The sequence below is a fragment of the Rosa rugosa genome, chromosome 1, assembly GCF_958449725.1.
Source record: "Rosa rugosa chromosome 1, drRosRugo1.1, whole genome shotgun sequence".
In the NCBI taxonomy this organism is placed as follows: Eukaryota; Viridiplantae; Streptophyta; class Magnoliopsida; order Rosales; family Rosaceae; genus Rosa; species Rosa rugosa.
In genome coordinates this window covers 14,637,889-14,654,126 of record NC_084820.1, presented here as the reverse complement: position 1 = coordinate 14,654,126, position 16,238 = coordinate 14,637,889, and positions in this window count along the sequence as shown.

Here is a 16,238-nt window from a genome sequence, read left to right as displayed (position 1 = left end):
TTAACGATTGAAACTTTTGGAGCCAACTTAGGTCAAATTCTTCCTTCAGGACCCTTACGTATATGTTGAGCCTGAAATACTCCCAAAACCCATTTGTCTCCTAATCACATATTACCTAGGTAGGTCTTTCACTCTAGAGCACTGTCTCACGTTCATCTTTATTTATTTTTTTATTTATTTATTTATTATTATTATTATTATTATTATTATTATTATTTTGAAAGGGACTCAAGTTCATCTGAGGTTCATTGCACCTTCGCAGGAAGGAGTTGTGTGTAGATTGAAGAAATCTCTATACAGGCTTAAGCAATCTCCCAGAGCATGGTTTGGAAGGTTCAAACAGTCTATGAAGGCATTTGGCTACAAGCAGAGTAACTCAGATCACACTCTCTTCTTGAAACGCAAAAATGATAAGATCACTGCCTTGATTATCTATGTGGATGATATGATCGTGACAGGAAATGATCAGGTAGAAGTAAAGAAATTGGAAGCTTACCTATCATCTGAATTTGAGATGAATGATCTCAGTGGACTCAAGTATTTCCTTGGCATTGAGGTGGCCAGATCAGATGAAGGCAATTTCTTATCTCAAAGGAAATATGTCTTAGACCTACTCACTGAAACATGCATGCTGGCTTGAAAACCTGCAGATACACTGTTGGATCATAATTCATATACATATTTGTCCCCTAAAACATGGAAATTACTTGTTCTAAAGTCCAAATTTAATGTTGACTAATCCAATTTCATTATTTCCCTAATCTTGTACTTTTGCTTAACCTTTGCGTTTATTTATATATATTTATTATGTTTTCCTTATCATGCTAGGAAATGATGGAGAAGAATGGAAATGCACTAAAAAGTCAACCTTAGAACATTTTCTTACTCCAACTAGGAGAAACCAAGCCAAGCAAGGAAGAAGGAGCGACCACCTGACCAAATGAACTTCAAATGAGCTGAAACCTTCCAGATCCATTCTAGACATCCTAAGAAACATTTCTTATGAAGAGTGCAAGAGCCAAATAGAAGTGGAAGGCCTTCAAACAGTCAGCCCAATTTTATGCAGAAGCAAAACTGGAAAACTGGACCTGTAAGGAGTCCAGCAGCGATTTCGGCCCAATGACATGGAAATAAATTCTGAAAATTTGACACAATGATCTACACTCATAGAGGAACATTTGATATGAAGAAATCGGAGGCCCATTCTGAAGTCTTGGTGGAGAAATAATTGAAGGAATAAAGGGGCAGAAAGTGACCTAAAAAAACAGCTCAACATATTCCTACCCACATGAAGAAAGCTAGATGCTTTTCTGTTTTTCCTTGGATATATTTTTCTACTCCATCATCTTTAATATATCATCATCACTTCCATATTTCTGCACCTTCATGCCTTGCTTTCATTTCATCATTACTCCATCTTTTCCATATTTTACAAACCACTTTCATTATTTTTATTTCACTCTTCTTTTTCTTCCCTATATAAACACCTTCTCTTCTCACTCTCAACATCAACCATTCCATCCCATTACATCTTCTTTCTCTGTTCATCTCCTTCATAAAACCTCCATCTCCACTTCCCAAAATCCAAACCCATAATATCCATATCCCACAACTACCATCACCACCACCATTACTCCATCACTACCACTCAAAATTGGCCAAAGTTGCATCATATCTTCATCACCATTCCATTTATCATCACCATCAAGAAGCTTATCATCCATCCATTCCACCATCAAGGAGGATTCAAGGAGCATTGAAGGAGGAAAACAAGAAGGAGTTAGCCATTGATTTGTCAAGCTTCAACTAGTTCATTCTTTCCTTAACTCTTTAATTTACCTTGATTTACTTTATAGATTTGATGCCAATTTGTATGACTATGAGTGAGTAGTACTTTGTTGGGGCTAGGGTTGAAAGCCCTAGCCAATCTTGTATGAATTGATGTTTTAATTTGCATTTGATGTTATTTATGATTTTCATCTTCATATGCTAATTCAAAAAGTGAATGCATTCATTCAAACTTAACTATTTTGAATGTGTTGTGTTTGTCATCTCATGAAAAAAATGTTTAGGGAATAGTTAACCTTGAACATTAATAGCATGATAGCATCCTCTATGTGCATGTGAAGGTTGTGAGTTAAAATCACCTAAATCTAGGATTGGTTTGCTTGCATGATTATCTAAACTCAAAACTTTATGCATCTAGGAACAATGAATTGAGACTTAACCGGTAATAGGATTTGTTCTTAGGTAGTTAATTCTAGACTTATCCGGTTGGAATTGATAACATTAAAGGAGTTTAAGCCTTTGTAGTCTTATCCGGATGCAAAGAGGGTAATTGGGAAATTAGAATAGCATCGCTTGTATTTGAACTTCAATATTTACAAGGGAGGTTAGTGGTAGACAATCCAACCCCTAACTTCATCCATTATATCGATCACTAGTTTAGTTTAGAGTAATTTAGTTTACATTTGAGCATCTAGTTGTTTTCAATTCAAAACTATCTTCAAAAACCAAAATCAAATCACTACTCCATCTTGCACATACTCACCATGAACCTAGATTTCCTTGTGAATTTAGGTTTGTGATTGTACATTTGCATATTCTAGCTCTCCTTAGGTTCACACCCTAGCTAGTGAAAGGAATCCAATCCTCGTGGGTTCGACAACCTTTCTTAAATCCCTATACTATTACTTGTACCCCTTATGCTTGAGGGTGGCTATTTAGCTAACAAGTTTTTGGCGCCGTTGCCGGGGATTGGTGTAAAATCCGATTCCTAGCTCGGTTTGCCTTTGGGGAAGCTAGAAAATTTTTTTTTCTTGTGTTTCAACTTGTGTTCTTATTTTCTTTGTTTTGTTAGTTTTTGTGGTAGTCACCTTATTTTTGAAATTGTGGTAAGTAATTTGGGTAAGTAAATTAGTAAATTGTGGTAAGAAAAGGATAAATTATGAGCATGTTGAAAAAAAAAAAAGAAGAATTAATCTTGCCTATTTGCTATTTGCTTATTACTTATTGTAATTTCACTTTCTAGTTGCAAAATTAAATATTTGGTACTTAGATTTATTTCTTTTGGATTAGAAGTTGGTAGAAATTTGTTAAAAAAAAAAAAAAAAAAAATTAATAATAATAATAATAAATATATAAATAAAAATATTTATTAGAGTAAATTCGATTAGGAATTTTATCTTTGTAACGTCGAGCTTACTCACTCAACATAAGTAGGCTTACCCAATTAATGCGATGTCTAGGCAAGGATCGAATACGAGAAAGGTAACCGAAAGGTTGAAAAGCGAGCATTGCTCCACCAAAATCTTTTCCCTCCTTACCTGGTCGCATTGAAAGGAATTACCGAACTGTTGTGCGATAGGCAACACCCAAAGATCGGATTCCTCTTCTCTTTACTGGGTAAAGCTATGGTATGTTAACATTTCTCATACATCAACTATTTTTACCACTTTAAGGACTCATGTTACCACTTTGAGGACTAATATTACTATTTTGAGGACTCATATGGTAAACTAAAAAAATTTACCATTTTAAGGACTTATGTTACCACTTTGAGGACTAATATTACTAGTTTGAGGACTCATGTGGTAACTAAGAAAATTTACCACTTTAAGGACTCATGTTACCACTTTGAGGACTAATATTACTATTTTGAGGACTCATTTTACCACTTTTAAGGCAATTGTATGCATGTCATACGTTAACACATTGTAGAATTTTCCCTCTTTACTTAGTGAAAAAAAAAAAAAATTAGAACTTAAAAAAAAAAAATTGTCACAATTTTTAATTTTTGTATAAACCTTGCATTTTATTTTAGTTCTAGTTTCTAATTCTCCTTTGGGAATCTATAGGTAGATATATAATTTCTTCAAACTATGGATGGATGGAACCAAGGATGGAATGATCCAAGAGAGTTTGAGCAACAAAGCTATAATGGTGAACTTTATCAACAATGGGAGCCTTACACCCAAAGTCACATGCCTTTCAACCATATTTGTGCTTTGTGTGGATCTCCACAACACTCACCTCTTGATTGTGTCTTGAGATTTGAGTACCCGGAGTTCATGCAAAAGTATGAGTATGAAATGAGCATGCATCAAGAGACTATGGCATCCCAAGCATATCCTCAAGAAAAAGGAAAAGATGAGTCTCTCTAAGATCTCTACTTCAAGAAGCCATTGCCGAGATGAAAGCTTCCAATGCAAGAATGGATGAAGAGATTGATCAACTCAAACTTCATTATGCATTAGAGCAATCATCTACCACCTTGTAAGAGCCACAAGTTTTCCTTGATCAAGTGGAGTCAACCTCAAATGAAGAATTGTATATTCCACATCATGAGCAAGAGTTCCCTATTCAAGTTCAAGATGATGATGTAGATATACAAGAAGAACCACTTGGTTATGGGAGCCGTCAAATGAGCAAAGAAGAATTGAAGCAAAGCATTGATGGTTTTGTTCAATTTTGGAAAGCAAGGGGGCTTGTTGTTAAAGATAATTTTGAAGAAGATGATGAGCACTTTGAGGAGAAATATGCAACAATTGAAGTCATGCACCATGATCCCTCCACCAATGAGGTCAAGACTCTCCAAGATGAAGAAAGTCCTTCCATGCCTTGTCATGAAGAAGAAGTTGAAGAATCAAGGATTTTCCTTCCTCCACCATCCAAGGAGCACCATCAAGAATTTCCCAAGGAGCAAGATAGAACATTGAGCACTCATGTTCACAATGAAAAAAGTATTGAGATCAAGGTACTTTTACCTTTCAATTCACCATTTAGTGCTCAATGCTTCTATGATGAAGTGAAGGATTGGAAAGGAAGTCGTACACTTGTTCACAACCTTCCGCCTCACTCTCACATACCTCTACCACCTACTCCTTCTCCAAGTATCAAGTCCACATCAACTTTGAAGAAGGAGTCAAGAAGGATACTTGGAAGATCCATTGCAAAGAAGAGGAAGACTAGAAGAAAGCCACTCCTTTGGTCAAACATTAGAGAATTCATGGGTTGCTTTTGTTCTTGCCTCTATGACAAATCAAGAAGTCCTTTGGCTCCAAATAGTACGGTGGTCTTGTACAAGAAGTATCCTCCCTAACAAGTGGTGGTAACTTCTAAGGACCGGCTAGAAGTCCTCAAAAACAAAGCCCTACTTGGAGGTAGCCAAGCATGAATAAAAAGTTTTTGAATAAGAGATGATGATGAAGAAGGAAAGATGTCATTTTTGAAGCAACTCCAAAGTTCATGAGCTTGGGTTGCAAGGCTTTGATGCCTTGTTTGTTGGTGACTTGTAGAGAGTATTATGGTCTTCAAAGGGGAGCTTTTCTAAACTCTTGCATTTAGTTTGTGTTTACTTGTTTTGTTTTAGTAATTATGTAAAGTTGTTTTTTACTCCATCCATGCTTGAATGTTTCGTTGAAGAGCTTTTAAGAGCATCATTTTAACATTGAGGACAATGTTAGATTTAAGTGTGGGGGGAATTTGTGTTAGTGTTTAATATTTAAAAAAAAAAAAAAACTTAGTTTTTCTAGTACTTTTTGTGTTTATTCTAGGTTCCTTCCAACACCAATGATGAACTTGAGCTTAATATAAATGTGGGCTAGAAAGAATGGTTGGGTCTTATGAGCTTTATTTTTCAAAATAAACCATTATGGATCAAGTGTTTGATTTCATTTATATCCATATTTGTCATATCAATATATTGAGCTAGAGAAGCATAGTGAGACTTGTGGGAGCTATTACATGCCATATAGTGAGATTTGAGCTTAATTGAAGTGCATGCATAGTTCTAAGCACTAATTTCTTCATGAGTGAACATCTCATTTGCTTTGCATCTCTAGAATTTGCTTCATATCTTTCGAAACTCTTTGTCTCAATTTTACATCTTGAAAATGATTTAGGCAATTAGGAATCCACCATGGCCAAATGAGTATGTCCCAAAAAGATTGAATATCCTTAGATTGCCATTTGAGCCTTTATGTTAGCCTTTCAATTCTTCACACCATAAATGTTTACCCTTAACTTAAACACTTGCCTTACCCTTTCAAGTTTTCTTAATGAGCAATACGAGATTATTTGTGTCATGATGCTAAAATAAACAAGTTTGGGGGTACTCGGAAAAGAATAAGTGTGGGGGTATTCTTTGTTTTGCAATTTTACTCAATATTAGTGAAAGAAAAAAAAAAACAAAAAAGTAGTATAAAAAAAAAAAATAAAAAATAAAAAATCTCAAAATGTCAATTCAATTCAATAATTAGTTTTTGTTTAAGTTTGGGGGAGTGGTGAGAAAGTGGAAATTTTGAGCATCTTTAGTTCTTAAGTTCTTAATCTCAAAAGGATTGTTGCTTATTAAGTTGCTTGAAAATTGTTATTCCATTCCATTTCATTTCTTTAACCCCTCACCTTGAGCCTCATTACATCCAATAAAAGCCCTTTTTCATCCAAGATGTGATTTTGTTGATAAGTGGAGATAAGATTGAAGAGCAAGCATATGGCGGTATTGCATGAGATTGTTTTGAGTGTAGATTAGTTAACCCATAAACACTTGTGTGAAAAATAGAGTGAATATCTTGTGAGTTTATGGTTAACATGGTTTGACATGCATTCTCCATTTTGGTACATTGAAATGACAAATTAGAGACATGTTACACATTTCAAAACACAAGCATTTGATCCATGATCCATGAAGTTTAAAACCTAACTTGATTTTCATGCCCTATCCATATTGTGTTCTTTGAGGAAATTGTTGGAAGGATTAGGTAGTTGTTGTAGTGTCGGATTTGGGTTAGTTTGCTTGAGGACAAGCAAAATTCAAGTTTGGGGGTATTTGTTGGATCATAATTCATATACATATTTGTCCCCTAAAACATGGAAATTACTTGTTCTAAAGTCCAAATTTAATGTTGACTAATCCAATTTCATTATTTCCCTAATCTTGTACTTTTGCTTAACCTTTGCGTTTATTTATATATATTTATTATGTTTTCCTTATCATGCTAGGAAATGATGGAGAAGAATGGAAATGCACTAAAAAGTCAACCTTAGAACATTTTCTTACTCCAACTAGGAGAAACCAAGCCAAGCAAGGAAGAAGGAGCGACCACCTGACCAAATGAACTTCAAATGAGCTGAAACCTTCCAGATCCATTCTAGACATCCTAAGAAACATTTCTTATGAAGAGTGCAAGAGCCAAATAGAAGTGGAAGGCCTTCAAACAGTCAGCCCAATTTTATGCAGAAGCAAAACTGGAAAACTGGACCTGTAAGGAGTCCAGCAGCGATTTCGGCCCAATGGCATGGAAATAAATTCTGAAAATTTGACACAATGATCTACACTCATAGAGGAACATTTGATATGAAGAAATCGGAGGCCCATTCTGAAGTCTTGGTGGAGAAATAATTGAAGGAATAAAGGGGCAGAAAGTGACCTAAAAAAACAGCTCAACATATTCCTACCCACATGAAGAAAGCTAGATGCTTTTCTGTTTTTCCTTAGATATATTTTTCTACTCCATCATCTTTAATATATCATCATCACTTCCATATTTCTGCACCTTCATGCCTTGCTTTCATTTCATCATTACTCCATCTTTTCCATATTTTACAAACCACTTTCATTATTTTTATTTCACTCTTCTTTTTCTTCCCTATATAAACACCTTCTCTTCTCACTCTCAACATCAACCATTCCATCCCATTACATCTTCTTTCTCTGTTCATCTCCTTCATAAAACCTCCATCTCCACTTCCCAAAATCCAAACCCAAAATATCCATATCCCACAACTACCATCACCACCACCATTACTCCATCACTACCACTCAAAATTGGCCAAAGTTGCATCATATCTTCATCACCATTCCATTTATCATCACCAACAAGAAGCTTATCATCCATCCATTCCACCATCAAGGAGGATTCAAGGAGCATTGAAGGAGGAAAACAAGAAGGAGTTAGCCATTGATTTGTCAAGCTTCAACTAGTTCATTCTTTCCTTAACTCTTTAATTTACCTTGATTTACTTTATAGATTTGATGCCAATTTGTATGACTATGAGTGAGTAGTACTTTGTTGGGGCTAGTGTTGAAAGCCCTAGCCAATCTTGTATGAATTGATGTTTTAATTTGCATTTGATGTTATTTATGATTTTCATCTTCATATGCTAATTCAAAAAGTGAATGCATTCATTCAAACTTAACTATTTTGAATGTGTTGTGTTTGTCATCTCATGAAAAAAATGTTTAGGGAATAGTTAACCTTGAACATTAATAGCATGATAGCATTCTCTATGTGCATGTGAAGGTTGTGAGTTAAAATCACCTAGATCTAGGATTGGTTTGCTTGCATGATTATCTAAACTCAAAACTTTATGCATCTAGGAACAATGAATTGAGACTTAACCGGTAATAGGATTTGTTCTTAGGTAGTTAATTCTAGACTTATCCGGTTGGAATTGATAACATTAAAGGAGTTTAAGCCTTTGTAGTCTTATCCGGATGCAAAGAGGGTAATTGGGAAATTAGAATAGCATCGCTTGTATTTGAACTTCAATATTTACAAGGGAGGTTAGTGGTAGACAATCCAACCCCTAACTTCATCCATTATATCGATCACTAGTTTAGTTTAGAGTAATTTAGTTTACATTTGAGCATCTAGTTGTTTTCAATTCAAAACTATCTTCAAAAACCAAAATCAAATCACTACTCCATCTTGCACATACTCACCATGAACCTAGATTTCCTTGTGAATTTAGGTTTGTGATTGTACATTTGCATATTCTAGCTCTCCTTAGGTTCACACCCTAGCTAGTGAAAGGAATCCAATCCTCGTGGGTTCGACAACCTTTCTTAAATCCCTATACTATTACTTGTACCCCTTATGCTTGAGGGTAGCTATTTAGCTAACATACACCTATGGAGCAAAATCACATTCTGCTAACTTATCTTGATCAAGTGCCTACTAACTGAGAGAGATATCAAAGACTAGTTGGCAGGCTTATCTACCTCTCCCACACTCGTCCTGACATTGCATATGTTGTGAGTGTGGCGAGCCAATTCATGCATGCTCCAAGCGAAGACCACATGAACGCGGTACATTGTATTCTCAGTTATTTGAAGTCAGCTCCAGGCAAAGGGATCATGTTTTCTAAAAATAATCATTTGGAGGTGGCTGGATGCACTGATGCAGATTGGGCTGGATGTATCACTAATAGAAGATCAACCTCAGGATACTTCACTTTTGTGGGAGGTAATCTAGTCACATGGAGAAGTAAGAAGCAGAAAGTGGTAGCTAGATCAAGTGCAGAGGCTGAATACCGTGGGATGGCCTATAGTGTATGTGAGATGTTATGGCTCTGAAATTTAATGAAAGATTTGGGCTTCAAACCCAAATATGCCATGGACTTGTATTGTGACAATAAAGCAGCCATTGATATAGCACACAATCCCGTTCAACATGACAGAACCAAACATGTTGAAGTGGATAGACATTTCATCAAGGAGAAGTTAGAGTCAGAAATCATTGACATGCCACATGTAAGAACTGAAGATCAATTGGCTGACATTCTGACGAAAGCAGTCTCTAGTAAAGCATTCCACAACTCACTGGACAAGTTGGGTATTAGAGACATCTATTCCCCAACTTGAGGGGAGTGTTGCGTGAGCTGTTCCAATTAGGATTAATGTTGATTGAATAATTACTTGTAATTCTAGATTGATTGATTACTAATCACAAGTGATTGATTGTAATCATAGAAATGATTAGTCTAGGTGTTGAATGCTTACCTTTTGTATATGTTTTGTAATCCTATTTAAACCTCAGTGTGAGGTAAATAGAAATATAATGAAATTACCCAATATCTATCAGTAGAAGCATGTAAAGGCATGGTGATAGCTCTAATTGTAAGAGAGTAAAAAAGAGATATTGTGACTTATCTTATGCCGATTTTGAGTGAGTTTGAATTGGAATCAATATAGGTACACAAATCATGTTAGAGTTGTCCAAGCATGACGCTCCTTTGCTCCGGCGAAGTTTCTTAGTAGAAGGATGATGATTTCGTTAATTGGAGAGGTGATCGGTGATTATGTCTCATTGAAACAAAATAGGTGATTAGTACATGATCGAGTATGTAAAATCAACACTAGTATCTTGCATATGTACTTTGATAAGATAGACAAATTATTTGAATATATGTATCAATTGAGCAAAGTGTATAAGCCGTATTTATAGCTAGTTGACAACAAATGACATGTTTGTGTATGCATTATACACAAATCTATTTTGTCTTTCAAAGTGGCCGAGGGATCCACCGAATTTCTTATTATGTACAATAGAAATTGAAACATGGCAGCTATGGCATGGGCATAGATAATAAGATGCATCCTTCTTATGGAATTGTATCTGTCATTAAAGATATATAGATGCAGCAGCTATGTGAGTTTACTAGCTATATATGTATATATACGCATGTTGTCGTGTGTTTTCAAAAGGCAGTGAGGTCAATTAAGTGAGCCAGTTTGTGCATACATGCCTTAGATAACCACTGATGGTCTATATTGATAATAATGAAGACAACAACAGATATTTGCTGTGCGTGTATCCAACCATTATATAAGAGGCAAGAGATTAGCAGCCTTGGGTATGACGTTGTTTATATGCAGCACTGAGTTTAGTGAGTATACAACATGCAGATCATGTATTAAATGAAAATACAACAAGTTCAGCATATATGTCAAGCAATCATCAGCTAAATGTAAAATTGGAAATTTGGTTTTCCAAAGAAGACAAATCTCATAGAGGGTCTATGTTCATTTTGGAATGACATGCTCAGTCTAGGACATATAGGCAGCAATATATTGACATAAAAAGTAAGTGTGTTATGTATTTGATACGTGGCACAATACTTGAAGCATAGCAGATCATGAAAGAAGGCAAACATGACATGTAGCAGGTGAGTTAGCAGTTGTGGTACTTGTGAACATGCTTAAGATAATTATAATAGGCAAGTGGTGTCCCTAGCTCCATATATATCTCAATAAGCAGATAAATTAAGAGGCAAGATAGCTTAGCAGACAAGTGTGATGTTGCTTATATGTGGCACTTGAACTTAAGAGTATAGCATACCATGTATTTGATGAAAATATGACAAGTAAGTTTAGCAGCTATGCCATTAGCTATATCATTTGCAAGTTATAATAGATAAGCCGCTTGTAATTAAGGAAGTAATGAGAGCATGCATAGAACATGCTATGACTTTATACAACGGGAAGTAGAGATTGGAGGAAAACTTATCCCAATGCCTAGAGGCAGTGTGTGGCTTATAGAATGTTGGAGCGGCAACTTTGTTCTTAATTAGTGCCCAGGTAAGCAACTATATACTCAGATCGAATGATTGACAGGTACCCAGTCAAGTAGCTTGGAGTTTTGGCCAGCGGTGGTGGCTAGCGGAGGATGGCTAGCAGAGGATGGCTAGCGGAGGATGGCCAGCATAGGATGGCTAGCTTGAATGGTGGCTAGCGGAGGATGGCCAGCGGGGGTTTTGGCTAGCGGAGTGTAGCCAGCAGAGGTAGGTTGGCTAGCGGAGTGGTGGCAATGATGGCCACCACAGGCCTCGCCGGCATCTTCATGCCCCCGAACCCCACGTTGGGAAGTCCCGCTGGCCCCACGCATGGCAACACCAGCACAGACCCTCAGGTGGTCTACCTGAACTCCCCCTTTTTTCCAGGCCAACTTGGCGCTGCACCGACTCCCCAACCGAGTAACTTATTTATTTACTTTTTATTAATTTATTTGTTTTACACTCGCTTATTTACAAAATTTCGGGAGACTCGTAACCCTGGGGCGCGTCTCTCATACTTGTATTTACTTAGGGATTTGTTATTTTCCAAATTGGGCTCCTATTGTAAGCCCAAATCCTTTAGCCCACTTTAAATTCCGTTTTCGAAAATATGTTGTTCGGTTGCTAGAATGATTTGTCCAAGAAAGTGTTTTGTAAACCAACAGTCTAAACCCAAAAGGCCTTGCGATTTCGGGCTGATGAGTTATCGGGATGTCATTTGTGACATGTCAGTTTCTCATTAGCTCGGGGTCGCGGCGCTGTGGGACCCCTCTCTCGGGTCATCACAATGGGGATCTAGATACATAATATAATGAAGGGTCTTGTGTACTTCATTTACCCAAATCAAGTGGCTCTTGACCAAGGAGCGCGTTTGCAATGAGGGTGAAACGCTCACTAAAGTGACTACTTGATTGGGAAGGGATATGATGAACTATGCCCTTGCGTTTTCATGACAAGTTATGGATTTGCAATTGTCACGGTTTATGTTGATAAACATAATTGGAACCCTTGAGAATTAAGGGAATCCGCTGAACACCTGAAATCCGAGTTTGAGATGAAGGACCTTGGGAGAACACGGTTTTGTCTAGATTTAGACCTTGTATACCATGTCAATAAATGCTTTGCATTTTGATAAAGTCAAAGATGCACTCCCATGGTCGTCTGTAGTCTTGACCCTAAGAGGGATACGTTTCGTCCCAGGGATGATGACGAAGACGTGTTAATTAGCAGAAGTGTCTTACCTAAGTGCAATAGACGCATTATTGTACTTAACACAATACAAGACCGGACACCTCATTTGTTACGAACTTGTTGGCTAGATGTAGCCCTGCGCCAACGCAACGCCATTGGACTGGTATAAAGACAATATTTTGTTACTTAAAATGTACGATAGATATGGGCTTGTTCTATCCCTGCAGAGAGAAAAGAATGACGGAAGAATGAGAACGGATCTCATTAGCCCAAGTGGCACCGTCCAAGACGCTGTGATCGGCAAAAACCGCTGGCCACCCATCCTCCTCCCTTACATCAAAACAATGATGATGTTTTGATGGATTTTGCTGATGTAGGGTATCTCTTTGACCCTCACAAATGTCGTTCCTAGACCGGTTATGTCTTTACCATGGGAAGCACCGCGATATCTTGGAGGTCTACAAAATAGACCCTTGTTGCTACTTCCTCAAATTAGGCCTCATCATTTAGCCCTTTGACCCTAAGCCCGCCCTAAACCCGCCCGACTCGGCCCTTAGATTAGGGGGGCTCGACCCTACCCTTTCTCAAATAGGGTAGGGTAAGGGTCATGCAAATGAAGCCCGGCCCTACCCTACGGCTCGGCCCTAAAAGCCCTACCCGGCCCAACCCTAAAATTTATATATTATTTTTATTATTTTCTATTACATAGGCTTTGTTTTCTTTAACTATTATTTTCCTTATTACACAACAATTAATATTGATAGATTTAGAGAGATAGTTAATTGAATATAACCACCTTAACTAAATTAATAAATGTTATAAGTTAATTTCTATATATATATGTGTGTGTGTGTGTGTGTGTGTGTGTGTATTAAATATGATCAACAAAAAACAATGAGTCTTGTATTACCTATATAATCATTGAGCTACATTTTGAGGAAAAAAAAATAATGTATTTTTTTTTTTTTGGTTATACAAAATAAGGCCCTTTTCGGCCCATTTCGGCCCTATTCGGAAGGCCGGCCCTAGCGAATTGGGCTTTTCTGGTGGGTAAGGGTTAACATATTTAAGCCCCGGCCCGACCCTACCCGGCCCTAAATTTTGTTGACTTTGACTAGGCCCGGCCCGGCCCGACCCTAAGCCCTAAAATTTAGGGTAGGGCTGGCCCTAGCCCTGCCCATGATGACCCCTACCTCAAATCATGTAGAGATTATTGCTCTACATAAAGTTGTGCGTGAATGCATATAGCTAAGGTCTGTAATTAGACACATTCGAGGAGCTTGTGGTTTGAAGTCTACCACAGATGAACCTACATGCATTTATGAATTGAGCAAATGATATCGCCTAAGTTCTTTTACAATCAGCAACAACATTAATCACTTCTAAAGATTGAAGTGAATCAAATCCGATCATAGGATAATGTAGCGGACTTATTCACTAGGTCGTTACCTAAATCCACCTTCGAGAAACATGTGAAGAGCCTCGGATTGAGAAAATTATCCGAACTCCCACGATTGTAGCAATCAGGGGGAGATGTCGACATCAGGGGGAGGAATGATGTCTACATGATCGATCTCGAAGAGTGAAGGACGTGTTGTGCTCTTTTTGTCCTTCGACCAGAGTTATTTTTGTCCCACAGGGTTTTTGTTACCTGACAAGGTTTTTAACGAGGCAACGATCAAAGCTTCATCACCAAGTTTGAGCGGCACAAGGGGGAGTGTTGAAGGATATCGACATTGAGTGTGCCTCTTCAAACTAGGGTTTAGTGCTAGAGTTGTAATAGGAGAGAAAGTTCTAGATTTCCTAATTATATTCGGATTCTATTTCCTTGTATGACAAGATTATGTACTTTGTAAATCCCTATATAAAGGGCTCCTATTATCAATAATAGAACACACACAATTCTCTCATCAATCTCTTTGCAAATCATATTTTCCTTAAACATATATATATATATAAACTGTGGGCTGTACTGGGTCAAATTAATGCTTCTCAAATCTCGATTAATTAGTCCAGGTAAATCCTATATGGGCATTTCAAGTATTGATCTTTACATCAGAATTGTTCTTCAGAGTGGTACAAAAAAGAGAAAATTAGAAAAAAAACCCAAAAAATGAAGCTCCTTTTAAGAGAAACTCAATCCTATGTTTTCTTTTAATCTACACCCATTCATATAATTAAACCTACCGTATAGGTTTTAAGTCTATAATTAAGTTTTTTTCTCGTTTTTTTAGTTTGACTATTTTACCCTTCTCTTCGAAGAAGGAAAATATTCCTCAAATATAGGTTTTTTTTTTTGAATTTGAATATGGTATCAGTTATAAACACAAATTAGAATTTAATACCGTACCATCAATTTATTTTTCCTGATTTAAAAACGATTAATTGCCTTAATTATTGTATATCTCTTCCTTTCTGATTTGACCTATATATTTGCCATTTTTTAGTAGATATGTTTGTGTAGATAATCCTATTATTAAATATGTCAACGTGATTAATTCCTTAATTATTGTATGTAACTGATGCCATATTTTAGGAGATATGTTTGTGGAGATATTCCTTATTTAAAAAGATTAATTGCCTTAATTATTGTATATCTCTTCCTTTCAGATTTGATCTTTATATTTGCTATTTTAAAGTAGATGTGGTTGTGTAGATATTCCTATTAGATTTCGTAGATTTCTCAATCTCATTAAACATCCTTTTGTGGAGGTATTCCTATCATGTAGTGATTAAACATCCTTTTGTATTTTGTCTCGTATGAAATTTCAGCTATTACTATGGAAGTTATGTGTTTTAGTTGTGTTGTTGTATTCCATTAGTTAAGTTTTATGAAATACTCTCACACGTCACCACTCAATACACAGTTCGTTCACTTGCTACTTTGGGTATCTCTAGATGAACCATAGGTAGAATTGTGTACTTTTTCCTATCGTGCAGGTGTCAAATATCGTATGAGTTTTCACATTCGCAAGTGATTTAGATATACCTATCATTTATGAGTTTACATTTTGTGTCTATCAATCAGGGAATAACTTAGGTACAATAAACCGTGGGTAAAATTGCATAATTTTGTCTACTATTCAGGTGTTACATATATTGACTAACTTTGGTAGCATAAACCCTAGGTAATATTGAATAAATTTGCCTACCATTCAGGTGTTTAACATCTAGTGGGTTTTAATATACGCAACTAATTTAGGTACCTATTATCCAGAAAGTTCACAATTTGTACGTAAATCGTCCAGCGAATGCCTTATGCACCTATAACTCCGGTTTCAGGAAATGCATTCTGCTACCTATACTATATGAAACTACTTCACGACCCTCCCCCCTTATGCCCAGGGAAAATCACAATCTACCAGACTTTCCCATAATATTGCCTCCAACGTAAAGACAACTCTATTCACCCCATTAACCCTGTTTAATTGTGCATAAAAAAAATTTATTCAGAAATAAAATGATTTCCACACGATCCATCGTGTTTTAAGAAACACACTTTAATCATACAAATTCTCAAACATTGCAAAAAATACATATAAGATCACTTTAAGCATCCACAATCATTAACATTCCAGAAAAGACATAAAAACTGATGAAAGACCTTCCAAATGGCATTCTTGTCCCTCCCAAACTCCTTACACAAAGATGAGCCTAACCGTCATTGTTGTCACTTAAGAACCTTCCCAAAACATGTGCTCTCTGCTGAG